The sequence below is a fragment of the Mus caroli genome, chromosome 2 (genome assembly GCF_900094665.2).
Source record: "Mus caroli chromosome 2, CAROLI_EIJ_v1.1, whole genome shotgun sequence".
In the NCBI taxonomy this organism is placed as follows: Eukaryota; Metazoa; Chordata; class Mammalia; order Rodentia; family Muridae; genus Mus; species Mus caroli.
Genome location: NC_034571.1, coordinates 133071062 through 133087477, shown reverse-complemented (window position 1 = coordinate 133087477; position 16416 = coordinate 133071062). Strand labels below are relative to the sequence as shown.

The window sequence follows — 16416 nt, the reverse complement described above, 5'->3', positions numbered from 1 at the left end:
CTTCTCTCTTCTCTCTTCTCTCTTCTTCTTCTTCTTCTTCTTCTTCTTCTTCTTCTTCTTCTTCTTCTTCTTCTTCTTCTTCTTCTTCTTCTTCTTTTTGGTGGTAGAGCTTCTTTGGCCTTTTCTCCAAATCTGGAGAGTTCTGCCTCATTTGTGAGGATATTTGTATGGGTCTTATCAGTATTAAATGCACAGGCATATTTCCCTGCATCTGCCTTTCTTGACAGATGAGCTGAGCTTACTCTCTGTCCAGACTCACTCCCAACAGACTCACAACACTGGCTCATAAGTGGCTTGCAACCACAGTATTAAAGACCAGGCCCTGATGGTGGCATGTCACCATTTCATTTGCTCCTTTTGGCATCTGAGGCTGGCACTAAGGAACAGCCCAATTTAATCTAGAAGTATTTGTGAATATAATGTGTTTGCTTTCTTCCTTCTCTTTCTTGGATTGTAAAAATCCTCACACTAGACACAACAAAGAGTAGAACAGGTTCTCGCACGCAGGGAATTATACTTAGAACTTCCGTGCTCAGAGACTGCATATTCTACGTTTGAGAGTTGTGTTCTCTTTCCTTTCACATGATACTTTCTTCCTAGTAGTAAATGATCATTTAGTCAAGAAAGCAAAGATATAGAAATCCTCTCCATGTTTTCCAAATGTGACAAGATCAGTGTCCTCATGTGCACACAGCAGCAGCTGTGATTACATGCACAAGACCTACACAAAAGCAAGCCACCAAAAGAACATCTGTCATGAAGCAGGCATGGGGAAATAAAGGGGGATAGGAGAGAACCCTAGTCCTGTCAGTGTTCCAGTGCTCTGGGCGGGCATATGTGGGGGACTGTCGTGCGCTCTCCATGCAACCCTGGGTGAGTGTCTGGCTGTGAGAAGCCACAGAACACAGAACCCCAGTCTCCAGGGGTTGGAGAGGGAGCAGTCCTAGGTCTCTGAGTCTCATGGAGGCCAGAGAGGACAGGTTCTCAGTCAGACATCCCAGATGACACTGTATGTCACAGACGAGCAGAGAACGAAGTGGGGGCTCCGGGGGCAGCTTGGTCAGCTCCGGGGCCAAAGGGAGAAGAGGGTAGGGGGATAGGGGACACTGGGTGGTTCTCATGTGGGCAAAAGCCCTTGGTACCATCTGTGGCTGGAGCACAGGAAGGCCTTGGGGCATGGTGGTGGTGGGGGTTAGACACGGCTCTTTAGAGGAAAGCCTATTCCATCGTTCAAGCATGGCAGGTCTTCATGAGCAGAGACAGTCTATGGTTTTAGAGCTTTATTGTAGAAAGGCAGCGAGAAAGAGAGAAGGTAGAAAGAGAGAGACCAACCATGGCCACGTGGAGAGAGGGGGAAAGGGAACAGAGAAGAGCTAGAGATGAGAATGAGAGGTAAGAGCTTAAGAGAGAGAGGAGGGGTCCAGCAGCTCCTTTTATAGTAGGCAGGGCTATCTTGCAGTTGCAGAGTAGCTGTGGGAAGGAGCATACCTGCTATTGTCAGGTCACTGTGTCGGTGGAGCCGAGCCAGAATGCCAGGAGCTTGGAACATAGTCTGTGTGACTTATAGTCACAGGATTATGGAATTGGGGGCTCTGTGGTGTCAGGCACCTGTCTCTGGGAACCTGGCTCACGCTCTATCCCTTGTAGAGTTTTCTACTGGGTCTCTGGAGTAAGCTTTGCTCAACCAAAACACAGGCTGCCTTTCACAGTCCCACAAACATCATGAATGGATAAGGGGTTCAAGAAGCTCTCTCACCTGAGCTGAGCAGCTATTGGCAATAGATAGCTAGTGGGTGAGGAAGATCGTTGGGCATGCAGCCCCTGATAGGTTACCCATGCTGCAGTAGATGGTCCTCCACCCATGCACACACTGGCAGCACAAAATGGACTCAAAGGGGGCACATGAAATTGGGGGACAGAAAGATGTAGTGGGGAATAGATTAGGAATTAGAGGGAAGGGAATGGCAAAAGATTAAAAAAAAACCCTCCCATGATCTATATTTCTTTATAGAATTACCACAGTTCTAACATAAAACTTGGGACTGCTAATTAATTATGGATGAGGATGTCAATAATATTGTGTTGTCTATAGATCAATTAAGTGCTATCAAGGCAACTGCATCTCTCCATCATGCCTACAACAATCCTTTTTGCCAGTCTTGGCACGTGACTTCTATATATTAGACATAGGCTTATATCCATGAGTTCTCCTTGGAGTTTGATGAATTATTGATTATGATAGAGGTAATACTAAGTCACAACTGAGGACAAGTTATAAACATGCAAGGCATCCTGCAGGGTCTCCTTAAGATATCTGCACTTGAAGCCCAGACACTGTGCTAAAATGAAAGCCTAACTGGACTGGAACAGAACACCACACTACAGCTCAGCTCCCAGGAGAAACCAGAAAAAAATTAGCAGCCACAGAGTGAAGCATTTCAGAAGCACAGCCACCTATTGCCAGGTGCGCTAAAGCCAAAGCCTATGGAGCAGAGAAGAACTGTAACTACTGAGACTCACAAACAGAAAATGATATTGCTGTTATTTGGGAACACTGATTTTAGGTTTGTCATGGAGAATAGACAGATTCTTTTGCTGTTGACCGTATGTTATTTCTTGAGACAGTCTCTACAAGCCAGACTGACTTAGAACTCATGACCTCCTAAATGATTATATTCTTAATAGACCGACTACAATTGAAGTTTCAGTGATATTATTATGTGCCAACACTGTGGTAACAATTTTGAGTCTATTAACTCCGTTTGTTGATAGTAAAGCTTCACAATAACGATGCACACAGAACATTATTATTCCTAGCTTACATATGGGCATAGCAAGGACACTCACTGATCAAGCAATCCTTCACATATGAATTCAGCATGTGGAAAAGCTGTAGTGAACGAGGTGTCTGCCCTTAACATATGTCCCTTAGCATACATTGATCAGCCAGAGACAGAGCCCACTAAATATGAATCTAGACAGTGTTCTTTGAAGTCCTGCATCCCTAAGAAATTCTCAGCTGTGTCCCACTCTTCCTGCTAAGAAAGATATATGATCAGATGTGCCCCCTCACCAACTTTGATTAGTCTCTACTTTCATTTAGGGGCTCTTTCTATCCTTGGTGACCCAAATGCGATAATGAAAATTAACCAATCTTTGCCAAAGATTTGTGTAAGTGAGAATTTTAAGACTGAAAACAGTACAGAGTTATTAATAAAAAATTGCCAAGTACGTATGAAAGAAAGCCATGACAGTACTCAGAGATAAAGCCCTGTTAACACTTTGATGTGTCTCCTGCCCTTTCCAGATTAAAGTTTTGTTTTTAATGTCATTGAAATCATAAAGCTCATAGTTTTACATTCTGGTTTCTCCCAATTATATAACAAACACATTTCAATGTTGTTTGGTAAAACCTTTAAACTCAAACGGCAGCAAAAGTATTGTCTCTATAGGCACAGTGACTCTTACAGGTGGATGTCTCATTGCTTCCACTTTCTTTTACTGTATACAGAACTCTTCAACGAACATCCTTCTCATAGGTTCTCCCTGGAGAAGACATTACTAAGTTAGGAGGGCAAATGCACTGTTGAGGCAATGGGTATGCACGTATAGAAGGTACCATTACACATTCTGTCCAGCCTGTACAGTGTTCTTTCCTACCTTAATTGGCATTTAAAATATCTCATTGTAATTTGGTAGGTTTTAAGTCAGGTCTATTCACTTTCATTTTTGAGTCAATGGCCTCAGAAAATTGTATATAAAACAATATAGTGAAAATATAAAACAATGCCAATGTTACTAGCATCTATATAGTCCCCCATTTACATTTAATTGGCACAAAACACCAGAAAGTAGATTTGTAAAAATTCTAAAACAAAACTCAGTGAAGACGAGGTATATAGAAATTGAATCATTATCCTAAATGAGTGTCCCTGCTGAGATCTAAATCTAGCTCTACTTAGAATTCTGGTTATGTCTGCTCTGTTACAATGCCCACTGTGTTAACGGCTGACTGAAGTAGGTGGGTAGTGCAAAGAGGAGAGAAGTCAGATTCCTTGTTTTGGTTCCACCTTATTAGACATAAATGTATATGGGAACATAATTGTCTTCCAATTGTAATTTTCCAAGGACAACTAAATAAGCGTTTAATTTTTGAACATTCAAGTCTAAATAAAAGAATTTATGAATCACACATTGGTATTCATACACAGCAATAGTTCTCAACTATTGAAGTTGAAAGGATAAGAGTCTATGGAGACCACTTCCAGAGCTTTTAATAATGTTTTTTTCTTCTGTTTATTAAATAAGACATTGAAATAGATAAAACATAAATATCCATTCACATAAAAAACAATAAGCATAATATATGGATATATAAATTACTATGCTTTCCCAAACCAACATTTATTCATAAAAGTATCATCATGTCACAAGTCCACAAATCACATTCATCCCAGACTGCACTGACAGGGAAGTTCCCCCTTCTGCTTTGGCATCCAGTGCTGTGTAACAGCTGATACAAACCCCTGGGAAACTATACGAGCAAGGATGAAAACACAGTCACATGTCACCATTGTTATAAGACACACCTTCAATAGAAAGAGAATTCTATACCATCTGGATGGATAATCTGGGTGTCACAAATGAGCCCTGTGAAGGAGATGAAGCAAACATAAACATTTAAGTGATAGGGTTGTTGCTGTAGTTGCTTTAGTGTTAGGAATTGAACCCATGGTGTTACAGATGCCTGACAAACATTCTGAATCACATCTCAGCCCCAGAAACATTTGCTTTATTAAAACAACAAAGCAAGCACAAAGATCATACACTGGCAGACAAACACCACTGGCAGAAATACACAGAGAGATAATTATTATTCAGAATATATAATTACCTATTAAATTTTATCAAGAAAAATTCAAATAACACAGGAAGCAAAAAACATATATATTGCATTTCAGCAGAAAGACACCAAGGATACAACATCATGCTCATTAGATTAGCCAATCCAGCAAGAGACCCAGCAAGTAAGAACTCAGCCCTATTGCTAGGTACCTAGGAATCCCTTTGAAGAATTATCAGGAATTGCTGACTACCCACACATTCTCAACCTTCTCCTTCCAGGTATCCTGTTCCTCCTGGACTGGTGCTGACATTCTTCCAGGGAAACTGTCCCTCTCTGCCAGCCACTCATAAAGTATGGTCACTGATGTCTGATCCAGTGTTAGCCAAAAGATATGAAGGAGAGTCAGGTCAGCAAAGGTAGCAGGCAATGTTTCCCTGCCCTTCAAAAACCACAGAGACACAATGCCCTTCGCTATTGTTTTGTGTGTGATTTCTTCAGGGGAAACTGCTTTTCCTTAAGCAAAGCAAGCCTCTAAGTCAGGGAATTAGCCAAACCTAGAGCAGCCCTTAAATAAAATCTTACAGTTAAAAGCAATCTAATAAAAGGAAAATAAATTTTCAATATACTTTTTTTTTTAATTGTCTTTCCTTGAGTGCAGAGGTATGGCTGTGATTGAAAGCATGAGTTACTTTTGGAGAGGACTTGAGTTAGGTTTCTGACACCCATGCCAGCCTCTTACAACTTCCTGTAACTCCAGCTCCAGGGGACTGGCAACCACTTCTGACATTCATGTGCACTTGCATTCACATGCAAAGAGCCACACTTGCCTGACAGACAAGTAGTGAATTTTTTTAAAAAATAAATTTTAAAAAGTTATCTGATAAAGCCCTGAACTTGAATTTTCAGACATACAAGCCACTTTCACTATTGCAGCAGGAGATTTATGAAGAAATGTTGCTAAGAACAGATTCTCGTGGTTCATTAAAGAATAATTTAGTTATCAAGAAATGGTAATTTGAATTAACTTCAACTTATGGGTAATTACCAACACTAAAATACTTGTACTACTTGCTATACAGGGATAAGTTGTAAAAAGACCCTAGGTGGTGGAAATTCAGATTACATCTCTTTTTTGTCTCTTAACACAGTCATTATTTTCCAACTTCCCACCACAACACTAACCACTTACTAGTAAAGTTCAGAGGGAATAGAGAGTTGACTGAAATAAGTGTGATGTAAACAGTAGGGGCCAATTCATTTGTTGTTGTTGTTGTTTAAAAATAAAGTCTTTATAGCTCTTCAAAACATCTAAGGCATTATGCCTTCTCTCTTAAAACATGTGATTTAATTTTATTACAGATAGTGAAAGGAAAACTACAATTCTGGAATATCCCACAAAACAAGAGAATCAAACCTTGAAATAGGATAATCAGCTTTGTTTAAATAGTGAGTTAGGAAAATGGCATCTTTGTCTAATAAGAAAGGGTGATCTTCACTGAAAAGAAAAAGACAGAATGAAATTCAGAAGAGCCAACTGCAAGAGAAATGTATATTCGGGTTCTGGTATTCTCAAAGGACAGTATACCTCCAATGGATACAGCTTTCTTTTTAATATTTGCTCTCGTACTTTCTGACAGAAATGGAGATGAACCCTTCAGTTGTAGTGTTTTTATTCTTTGTTCTAAGATGTATACATTTGTCTGACTTTGTATTTTACCAGTTCCCCTGACTCTGCCAGCCCTGGAATGGTCGACTAGATGTTAATCTGGACACAAACCAGATGTTTCTGAAAGCCACCCTGTACACAGGAGCAGCAGGTGATTTTGCTGTGACTTAACCTCATGCATACACTCCTGTTAGTAGCCAAGGTGTGATGATGGTTCTCTTGACAAGCATCAGCTTTCACCCTCCTTAAACAAAGAGCCTCCTTTGCAGATAGGGAAGGCTCCTTTCTTGGTGGAGGCATATATTCCTGGGCGCAGAACTGACTAATGACTTGGGGACCCCAGGTCTCCTGTAAATTTGAAACTAGCAGCTTTGGAAAAGATTCAAGAAGAGTTTTTCCTTAAGAATAATGTGAGCTACAAGAACACAGCTCCATGTCTATGTTGCCTAAACCTTCCTCTTCACCAACATTGCTAAGAGAGTTTACTCTCAGCTTCCTAACACTGCAATCACACAATGATCACTAATGGAAAGCCTGTCTTCTTACACTGGCATTATCATTTTCTTTAAATCTATAAATCATCTTTCCCATTAGCTTTTATAGTTTATCAATCTCTCCTATCTTCTCCCCAAATTCACTACCAAGCATAAGTGAAGGGAACAGATGTTGTCAACGTTCTTGAAAGAGTCTCCCTTCCTTCCTTCTTGTACATACCATCAGAGTAACGGATAAGGACGCTGTCATCTATAAACTGCAGTTCTTCTCACCACACAGTAGTATACTGCTTGCTATTTTGGCATCTCTGACTTTCTCCTTTTGATCTCTTCAGGGCTTCTCCTTCTAAGCTGTTTCCAGTCTCACTTGAAATGTTTGAGCAGCCCCGGGTGCATTGGTCACATCGCAGCCACAGACTGAGGGGATTCTTTAAAAGCCTGTTTATCCAGCTATTATGGGATGGTTTGGTGGCTGCCTACAATCTATGTTTAGTGGATGGAACAATGTTAGAAAGTTGGTTGTCAAGACTTTGGATAATGCTGAGCACAACCAAAGTGATCAGACTTAGGACACATAGCTTGACAGCCAATGAACTTTTGATGAAAAGTTGGCCCAGAATAGATGCAGAAGAAATGGGGATCAAACCTAAAGGGCTCTGGTAAAGTACCTTCTCTTCCCTCCCCTCCCCTTCTCTACTGTCCTCTCTCCTTCACTCCCCAACACTCCCCCTACACAACTCTCTTTCTTTTGAATTTCTGTTGAACATTCTCCAAAGTAAGAAATTTGTCAAGATCCACCACCCATTAGTAGGACAAAGATTTAGGGTCCAATCAACCTAAGCCAGTGGTTCTCAACCTGTGGGTCACAATCATTGGAAAGACCATCAGAAAACACATATTTCTGATGGTCTTAAGAACTGAGACATGGCTCAGTAGAAACATTATAATTATAAAGTAGAGATGAAAATAATTTTATGGTTGGGGGTTACTACAACATGAGGAACTGTATGAAAGGATCACAGTGCCGGGAAGATTGAGAGCCACTGCTCTAAGCAAATAAAATGACAGAGAGTTAGAAAAGGTACAAACATTAAAACCTGTAAGCAATCTGCATACAAATAGCTCTTCCTCTTAGAAATATCTGATAGATGATAGATAGATAGATAGATAGATAGATAGATAGATAGATAGATAGATACATACATACATACATACATACATACATAGCCACCAACAAAAAATGCTTTAGTATTATTGTCAGCATCCACATAGCACTTCATAGACTATCTGAGAGATAGAAGTTCTGTAGATGGAAGTAGCTATTCTTCACTCAGAGGTCTTCCCTAAACATAAAGAGCTCATATAGAGGCAAGAAATGAAGAGAAAGAGGGTCCAAAATACACACTGTTGACTATGAATGTCTCGGAATTCTAGAGGGACTGGGTGAAGGACGACAGCCATATGTTTTTTATAGTGCTTATATTTTTTGCTACTTAAAGTGGATCTTGGTCACCTAAACATTTCTCTTCCCTAAATATATGTGAGATTGTAATATTTTATGGTATATTTAGGTTCTCTTAAAATATAAATATCAATAAAAGTAAGTGTGAGTTTCCTTTCATTTTAATTAAATTTGGTCAGAAGACAACAGGAGTCTGCAGTTTCCTTCCACAGTGTGGGTCCTGGAAATCAAACCATGGCTGTCCGGCTTAATGGCACATGAACTTACTCACTAAGCCATCCTCACTGGCATGAGTCTGAGTTAAATAGGGAAGCCACTCTCTTAAATTTCTAAATGTTTCCTATCAATGAAATAGCCATATCCTTACAATCATTATGGTTTCCAATAATTTATTCCTGGTTTTAGCAGAAAGGATAGTTCTGCTGTGTTTGAAAACTGTACTGAATGCACACAAACTGCATATTAGTTTCCTCTAACTTTTCTGAAATATAAGAAAGATTGCCTGTAAAGAACAAATAGTAACTATGATGACAAAAGCAACAATGTTGCATAATTACTGTGGATGAGTAATGCCACGAACTGAAGTTTTATAGCACCTAAAATTCGCCTTTAATCCCAGCACTCGGGAGGCAGAGGCAGGCAGATTTCTGAGTTCGAGGCCAGCCTGGCTACAAAGTGAGTTCCAGGACAGCCAGAGCTATACAGAGAAACCCTGTCTCGAAAAACCAAAAAGAAAAAAAAATTCTAGATAAAATAAGACACCTAAAAAGTTTAAATATATAACCCCTCTTTTAAAATAGTTTAGGAACCCCAAAAATAATACTGTCAGCCCAGGATTCAGACCAACAGACTTACAGCTTGTATATGGTACCTGACCTACCCTTATTCTCAGCAAGGCAACAGTAAGATGTGATCTGTTCAGCTGAATTCTGATTTGTCCTGAGGCGAAAGAGGAAGGCAGAGTTGCATGTAAACTCTTCCCAATGTAGTTGTTCCTTGTGCTCAGCCCCCATGAAGACAAATGTCCATTTCCACATGACTCTTAATCTTATGTTTCTTCTGTGTAAACATGGGGATTTAAAACCGATGAGAAAGCACCTCAAAATTTTCCCAGTTAAAAATGAACAAGTTTAAAAAGAAGCATTTCAATTCTACATTTTTCAAATATGTTAAAGTAAGAAAAAATTCGTAAAAGTATAGATGAATTTTGGCAATATTTACACTTAAAATTGTCAATCCAGAACTTAATTTTTAAGCACATGAACCCTAAAGACTATTCATAAATATGCAACAATAATACAACTTAATGTCAAAAAACAAAATTAAAAACGTATCTACTAAATTTTAAAATGCTTTCAACTTGAGCACTAATGACTTCAAAATGAACTAAACAAGTCTCATAACTGTGTAACAGGCCTGCCATGAATGGTATTCAAATACTGAAGTGTTTTAACGGCACAGAAAAACTTGCAGTGGTAACATGATTTAATTTTAGGTTACTATTATTTAGAATAGATGTCATTGTAGAACATTGAATTACATGAAACCAATGAGCTGGAAATGCTAGAAACACCTTCTCTTTTCTTTTTCCTTTTTTCTTTTCTTTTTTTTCTTTTTCTTTTTTTTTTGGGGGGGGGACCTCATACCAGTTTGCAAAAAAGAAAAATACTGTTGACATAAATCTGCTTTGTCTAGACAGCACCAGCAAGAGGTTTCACAATTTATAAATAGATGCAGGTGGAGATGATCTTTAATTCTACATCAAACGTGTTTCTTTCAACAATACGTTGGTTTAACCTAAGGAATTTATCTGCAGGGAAGTCATAATCTCTAAAAGGGAGGCAGACTCAAGCACTGGAAAGCAACAGAGTCAGTTTTCAGAAAAAGGGAAAAATTTACAAGTTCTCAGCAAACTGTGTCCATAAAATCAGACCAAAATGTCAAAAATAGGGAAATAATGGGATGATTTGCAAGCTATGATGACTTCAGTAGAGGCAGCAGTAGCTGGATATAAATAGCCACAGGGTTTGGGTTGGCCACTTGTATGATGTCTAGTTTTCATGTCTATCAATATTATTAGCTATTCCTGTCATTAAACCAATCACTGCCAAAGATAAAGACTTGGCTCTTTGACTTGTTATTTAGTCTCAGCCTTTGGTGACGTTTCTGTCTTAAGGTTCAAGACAACCAACAGAAGAAACACAGATAAAATTATTCTATTTCCAAAGACAAAATCGTAAAACGTATAGTTCAATTTAACATCAGTGGATTGTTTTGAAACAATCCAGGCCATACTCATTCCTACCAAGAAGAAAAGCATCTATCTAGACAGGTTCCAGCTGCCTCTGAACAAGTGTTCTTGGGTTTAACAGTGAACCCTTAACAGGTTTTGGAAGTCTGTAACAGCAAGTTTATGTGGGGCCCGCCTCAGTATGTGAGAAAGCAGAGGCTCAGAAAGCTAAACCACCATTTTTCCTAGAGCCAAATGGAAAGCTGCACTGGGGTGAGTCTGCCCAGCTTGCCCCCCAGCCTCCTCTGTCTTAAAGGTTCATTTCAAGGTCTTTGTTTTTTGTTTGTTTGTTTTTGTTTCTCCATTTTAAAAGAAAGCAAGAAGGATCATGCTGAGAGAATCAAAGGAGGTCAAAGGCAGGTTCCCCAAAAGCTGGAATCTCCCATCACCCCATCTGCATAGCCACTCAGGAAGGCCCTAAATATGCGCATTGGTGGGGGGTGGGGTAGGGGTAGGGGAATGAAGTCCTTCAAGCCTTCTATCCCCCAGGGCTACTGCCTCACCCAGCCCCTGCACTGTGGGCATGGAACTACAAACCTATTCTGAATCACAATTATTCCTTTCTTTGCTGGGATCAATCAATAACATTTTCAGTATTTCTTTTACTCTCCTGCCCCTCCTCCTTTATCTTTCTTCCAATCTCAGGAGCACAGCACTCTAACTTGGCTACTGGGGAAGAGCAAGGAGTGGGTAGGTGAGCAAGGAAAGAGACTTATCTGATTCTGCTTTCCTTTCTGCTTCAAGTCCAGTAATAACGGACCTCACTCTAATGCAGTATGTTTTGGAAATACAGTTAAAAGGAATATATGATTGTTTTTAAGGTACATTTTAAGTATTGACTGAAAGGCAAATATAGACCAGAAGAACTGTTTAATATAGCACTTTAAAACCCTTCTTAGTATTCTATGGCATCTGTGACCTGCTAAAATCTAATTATTTCTCCAATGCTCTGTGGAATTGTTCAGAAAGATGTGGTACAGTTTCTAACTGGTGCATTAAGCATCTGGCCTGACTTCACAGAATTCCAGATAGCTGAATGTGCACTCTATATTTTATTAACATTGCATAGGCTCATGCTTAGATGCAGCACTGATGTGCCCTGGCATGCATCTCTACCTGTTGACAGGAAAAAATGGGCTAGACTCAAGGGTCTACAGACAGAAAAATCTTTCAAAGATGTTTGGCAACTTTCAAAGAAACTTTAGGAGAAAGAGAGAGGATGAGGGGAAGAGAGAGGGGGGAGGAGGAGGGGGGAGTAGCTTCAAGTCTATAAATCTATAAAACACATACAAGTTTCAGTACAACAAATTGCTTGAAAATGAGAATTTCTAATATCTCTTGCTTCCTTCTCTAACAAAGACCATTTTCTTTGGCATGTGCCCAGTCTGTTTGTAAAAAGGATCCACTTTAAGTATGACCCCTATGAGACAGTAGTTCACCAGCCTTTTACTCCATTCTTATACAATAGCTTCTGGAATGAGAATCTTCCTAAGTTTAAAGAAATGAGTACAGGAGCTTCTAGGAAGAGCCTCTGCTTCCTGAATTGTTGTGCTGATGGGGATGTAGTACGTACAGCTGGTGCTCCCTAAAGGGAAAGCCAGGGCCCCCAAAGGACTGGTGTACATAGCTGAAGAAGTTGGCTGACACGGAAAAGGGCAGAACAGAGGGCAGAGGAACGTGCATCTTGCATCCATGCTGACAGGTGACTTCTATGAGCTTTACCTGAAGCTATTCAGTATGTTTGAAGTTCTCACAGAAACCTGCTCACCCCAACTATTGACTATAGTCCAGCTCAGACTTTCAGTGGCTTGCAATCCAGGGAGTCTCAGCTGATAGCAGTTCTAGATGCTTAACATACCAAAGCCAGAGCTACCTTTGCTTCTTCCTAGAGCTGTAAAGATTTTATATTCTCATCAGTAGTCTCTGAGGGACAGAAGATCATCAACAATGTTTCCAACTTAAATAAACTTTGATGTGCCCTAAGATTTAATCTCAAAACATCCCAGGCGGAGGTGGTCTGGGATCATCTATACTAGCAGTGTCTTTTACAAGGTAGTCAATGAGTGTTGATAAAGATGAATGAGACAGCCTACACACAGGCAAGTTTGGAGGCTGGAATGCAAGGATCCCTTGTGTAATCACCTTGTGATTATGGCTTTACCTGGGACTTAAAATCCATCTGCAAGTTTTCATTTTTCTACCTGATACACAAGAAATTGGCAGAGCCTGGAAAACCTGGATCCAAACCTAATGTCCCCTAATTTTGACAAGGTAACACCTCTTCTCACATACAGAGGTGGGAGGAGGGGAGCAGAAACCATCTCTGGGCTCTGGCCTAGGATGGTCCTATCAAAGTGATCCATTCCCAAGCTGGTTGTTTCTTTTCTGAAAGACATTTTCTCAGTGACAAGGTTAGATTCATGGACATCTTATAAAACACAAGGAAATGCAAAGTAACAACAAATAATCTTTCACTCTGAAAGTCTTCTAGGGCTCACTCAGAATTTAATATGGGAACATAAAGTCATCTGACATAGGAAGGCAGGGAACAGGTAGGACAATCTCCAGCCTCCACTCCACCTCCATCCCCTACCTACAGAACAGCTGCAAAAAGAAGTTGAAAATCATGCTATTGTCCCTCTCCTACCACCACTGAATAATACTGCTGTTCCCACAAGCCCTCATGTCCCCATCTTAGTAAAAGCAGCTATCACTTTGTTGGGGCAGATACTAGGAGTCATGCTCTAAGCTAATTGACTCAGAAATATTAAGTGATTTGTCTATGGTCATGTGCCAAGGCCCAAGAGAGAGCCCAGATAAACAGAAGACTCTGATGCCCATGTGCTTAAACTCAGCTGCCCTCCACACTACACTCAGACTCTGAGTCCTTCCTGCTGGGAGACTACACAGAGCAGCCTAGAGGGTATCATAGAGAAAACTGCCAGTCTCCCCTCCTTCAACTAAAACAACCACCCTTTCTGTTGGTTTCTTTTAAAAAACTTAGTAGGAAAGCAATCTGAACCAACTCATGGCATTTTAACCTTGCTAGAAGTGGTGCAGAGAGTACATACATGTTAAGTAAGTTCACCTTCGAGTAACAGAGTTTCAGGTGTCTGATAAGAGCAAGAAGTGGAGCCCCCACCCGCCTCCTCTCGAAACCCCTGAGTATAGATGACTGGTACCTGATAAGTTATTTCTCCACTGGTGAAATAAGCCAATTCAAGTCACAGTAGATTACATTAAATGCAGGTTTATTGGAAAGCTGCTCTGGGGTGAGTTTACTGGCCCCAAGGACAGAAACCAGGGAAGTCACCATAGGAGAGAAGGGATTCGGGGCAGGAAGAAAGAGAGAAATGTCTCCTCTCAGAGAACTCAGAGAGAGAAGAGGAGAAGAAGAGAGAGAGAAAAGGCAGAGGAAACCAAAATGTCTGGAGTATATAAGGAAGAGCCTCTGGGGGAAGGGGCAGCCAAGCTGCTAAGTTAGTTCAGACTGGGGGCAGGGTATGCCAGGTAGGGACTGAGGAATGCTGGGACTGCTTTGATGTGTAAAATATGTACCTCAGGCCCTTGTTCCTAGTCCAGAAGCAAACAGTGTCTCTGAGAGTGCTAAGCCTGGAGAATTGAGTTTGGCAGGAATGGTGGAAGGAAAAACCTGATTCCTGTAACTTATCTTCTGACCTCCACTTCATGACTTGTGAGTCTCTCCCAACCCACACATACAGATAAATGTAATTTAGTTTTTAAAAGGAATATATATGTTTGTAAAAAGGAAGGATGGTAATGAAGGTTCTGTTAAGATTTGCCTCTAAAGTTAATACCTTTTGGATAGATTACATTTTTGACAATTTCTTGCACGTGCTACGTTTTCAATTCACCGCTTGGAGGCGGGGCAGAATACATAGCTGGCATTCAATAAATTCTTGCTGTCTTTATTTCCCATGCAATGAAACCAAAGCAAGGAGCAGGTCCTATGAGGTCGTACAGCAAATGGCCAAGGAGGGAAATGCATCCTCAGAGCACCTCTCTCCCAGACCGGCCAGCTTTCCGTTAATATACCTGTAACCCAAATTTTCCACTTATCTTTCTTTTCTGTTGAAGGCTTTCAGGCAGCTGAATGGAGACAGATCTGATTAAATATGGATATAAGCCCACAGGAATTTGGTCAGGCAAAATTTTCCTTTTTAAATAGAATCAACTCTCATCTGAAAATGGTTTCTAGAAAGAATTATTTCAAACAATAATTTAATCCAGGTGTTTGATTTTCAGTAACTGAAATCACTCCTATCCTTTCCTGAGAGGTTATCAATTACACCTACTTTTTCCATCAAAAATCTACGGCCACCTCTCAGTTTAACCTGCACTACTGAAGACTTCTAAGAAATTGGCTTTTCAATAGATGTTAACATGCTAAAGTCCTACTTTCATTCAGTAGGCCATTCCTCAGAAGTCAGCAAGAGAGCAAGCATAGAACAATAGGTGTCAGAACATCTCTTATCAAGGGGTCACCTTCCACTCCTGAGAGCACCCATTCTCAGAGGGGAATTCTAAAGGTCAAACAGCTGCCAAACTCAAGTTAGGAACCACATGAAGCTAATGAAGAGAGAATATTTGCATACTCCTAAGACAGACAACTAGCCTTCAGAGACAAACAGACCATTTCCTAGAAAGGACAAAGTCATGAGCCTGTTAGAATCAAGCAAAGAAAGAAGTGAAAGGAAATTGCTATTTGGGTAAATATAGAAACAAGATTCGTCACTTAAATTCACTTAGGAGAAAACTCACAAGTCCAAATAACAGAAAACTGATGATAAAATTATACCTGGAAATTAAAGTCTTGGAATCCTGTTAATTAGGCAGAGAAATCTCAGTGTCTTGCAACTGTCACTATTTATTCAAATTGAAATAATTTAAACCTGGAAGAACCATTTCTAACAGATGTTTTAAGATTTTGATGACTGCAGCCATGCTCGTGGCAGCAAAAACCATTAAAAAAAAAAAAGAATGTAGTTAGGCTCAACCCTTTTAATTTTAGGGAAGACTGATAAATGTGAGTGATTGTATCTACCTAGTTCTGAAGTAGAGGTATACCCTTATGCACACATGTAGGTGGTCTCTCCAGTAGTACATAAAACATTCTTCATTATGTGAAAATGCATATGGAAAAAAAAAAAACCTTTCTACTTCCCAATAAGACTGCTTTCTTCAATATTTTTTATTGTTCTCCTATTTTCTCCTTTCTCCTAAGTAAATCACCATTTGACCCTGCTCTCTCTTCATTTGCCAAATCAATATTAGTTGGGATTGCCGTCCTCTGTTCTCCACAGTTACGATTTTAATGTAATAAAAATAATCTGACTTTTGTTAACTTATTTTCGGTACAGATGGCTTGAGCATCAGACACCTGTTTCTCTATTGTGATCTTATAAACATTCTCCTAGTGTGCTTGTGTTTTTCTGAGTGTGCTATCGCTACCTTATAGTAGTAAACTTTAGGGAGCGCGGAGATTCCAGAGTTGCTGCCTACAAACCAAATGGCATCTCAGCTTTGGCAAACTGAAAGGCTCATTTCGGCTTCTCTCACCCCCTCTAGCGTTGGCAAAGCTCATCTGTCTGATTATCCAGTTACCTCACTGAACAAGAGCTGGGCTAAGTCCTGCCC

The 16416-nt window shown here is 40.1% G+C and overlaps 1 protein-coding gene across 7 annotated transcripts in view; it reads right to left on the bottom strand.

Annotated features, from left to right (window-relative positions):
* The window catches only part of Macrod2 (mono-ADP ribosylhydrolase 2), a 1935542-nt gene that overhangs the window by 1653737 nt on the left and 265389 nt on the right, over positions 1-16416 (bottom strand). The gene's annotated exons all lie outside the window — the stretch shown is intronic.